A 2178-nucleotide genomic window follows, 5' to 3' on the forward strand; every position below is an offset into this window, starting at 1 on the left:
CCAGCACCCAGCACAGCCACCAGCACCCAGCACAGCCACCAGCACAGCCAGCAGTGGGCACTGCTGTGGGGCCTGAGCTTGTAACTCCTGCACACCTCCACCCATGGGCTGCTCAGTCACTGCTTGCAGGGTTTTTCCCTTAAGTTGGAGTCTAATCCTGGGTTCCTCAGCATCTGCTTCTCCCCTGGCTCAGATCTCTGATGGTGTGCTCTCAGCTTTAGTTTAAGGGCTGGATTTTTTAGAAGTGCCTCCATCCCTCTTGGAATTCCAGGGAGAATGTGAGCTTGTGTTTTACTCATTACTAATAATTGACTGGAACGAAGCAGTAATAAGCAGCTCCCAAACACAGCTGAGTTATTAAAAACCTTGACCTTTGCAAGCTAATTGCCGTGACAGAGCAGGAGCAGGTTGGTCTGCTCTGTGACTTGCTGAGATGCCAGCGCACGGAGCTGTAGGAAGGACATTTTAGCTGGGTCTCTGTGCCCGTGAGCTGGGAGGGAGCTGCCCTTGGTTGTGTGTGGAGCCGTGTGTCCCACTGCTGAGCCCTGCTGTTCTCACTCACGCTGCAAAATGCTGCCTTCCCTTCTCTGCTGTGGGTCAGCCCAGACAAGTCGAGTATTTATTCTCCTCCTGCCAATGGAATGTGTAATGCTTACTTGTCTGGACAGACGCACCGGGGATTAGTGGCAGGGAATATTAGCAGGTAAGGAAATTATGTGCTTTCTGGCAGTGAGAGGTAAGCAATTCTCCATTGAGAACAAGAACCACGCAACTTGTTTGCCAAGTGCTCGGTTCCAAATGCACTTTGTTCTGCTGCGGGCGCGTTCCTGGTGAGCAAGGAATGGTCCCCTTCGAGCTGCCTTGGGAAGGATGGTGCTCTCTTAGCAGGTGGGCTTTGCTTTGTTCTAAGCTGATTGGAAAGATCACCTTCCTTCTGACTTTGTGTGATTTGAAAGACACAAAGGTTTTGGGGGGAATTCTTCAGTTCTTGGTTGAGCTCTGGGTGATTGGCTGGTTTGTGTCCAGGATTCTTAATGAAGGAGGGGCAACTGAACACAGGTTAGTGGTGCTCCCAGCAGTGCCCGTTGAGCAGCAGACCACAGCTGTCACTTTTTGTTGCTGGGTGTTAGACAGCTGAAGCTTCCATTTAGAGAAGGGATGCTCTCCTGCTGGTCCCAGTCAGCAGAGGGGTGGGATTGGGTAGCTTTGTTGGCTGTAGGGTAAGGCAAGGGGGGGGTGGCTGCTGTTGGGTCTGTCTGCTGCTCAGGGAGCTGTGGGCAGTGGGGATGGTTCCTCCTCTGGGAGGTAATGGCTGCTGGAACGGTGCTGGAGGCAGGGCTGCAGGGCAGGCAGTGATGCTGCTGAGCCAGTCTGACTGCTGCTGCCACCCCTGCAGCTCCTGCAGCTCCTGCAGCACAGTCATCCTGATGGGCAGCAGCAGGATCTGTCACTGAGTGCTGTCACTGTGACCCTGCAGCTGGCAAGGAGAAATCATAACTGGGGGGAAAAGAAGCGAATTGATGGCTCTGGTGCAGTGCAGCTGCATGTCCAGCCGTGCTGCTGGGATGGAGCAGAGTTTCCATGTGCAAACAGCCTTGCCTGAGACAGCAAAGAAAGCAATGAAATAGCCAAAAGAAATAGCCCAAACCAAACCATCCCTTGCTTTCCACTGTACAGAGGTGGACTTTCCATGGGCTCTGAGCAGTGCTGGGCAGTGAGGGGAAACCTGCGTGCTCCCTCTGCTCTGCGGGTAGAGGGATGTTCTGGTCTGGAGCCACGGGGTGTCCTGAGCTGGGAGGACCTGCAAGCATCGCCAGGTCTGGCTCTTAGCATTGCACAGCGCCACTCAGAGCCTGCCTGCAGAAATCACTCAGCCTGCTTGATATGCCTCGTACGGATGCTGCCTCTGTAGGCTGGGAGTCTGTAGCAACTGCTGCTTCCTCGCCTCTTCTGGGAAATGCCCGTTGAGAAGAGGAAGGAGTAGCTGGGAGCCGAGGGCTGTCCTCCTGTGGTGCACACCAGGCAGGGTTACGGGGGCACAGTGCGGGCTGTGCTGCCAGCAGAGCAACAGAACGCAGCCAGAGCCCTGAGGGGGGGCGCGTGGGGCTGTGCGCGGTGCTGGGGCTGCGTGCAGGGCTGTGCGCGGTGCTGGGGCTTCGGCAGGGCTGTGCGCGGTGC

At 55.7% G+C, this 2178-nt stretch overlaps 1 protein-coding gene across 1 annotated transcript in view; it reads left to right on the forward strand.

Moving 5' to 3' along the window:
* The window catches only part of ELL (elongation factor for RNA polymerase II), a gene marked incomplete at its 5' end in the record, with an annotated part of 18265 nt that overhangs the window by 10930 nt on the left and 5157 nt on the right, over positions 1–2178 (forward strand). The window lies entirely within an intron of this gene.

The sequence above is a fragment of the Lagopus leucura genome, unplaced genomic scaffold, assembly GCF_019238085.1.
Source record: "Lagopus leucura isolate 7727_CA_CO unplaced genomic scaffold, USGS_WTPT01 145-30_obj-0_obj, whole genome shotgun sequence".
Lineage (NCBI taxonomy): Eukaryota > Metazoa > Chordata > Aves > Galliformes > Phasianidae > Lagopus > Lagopus leucura.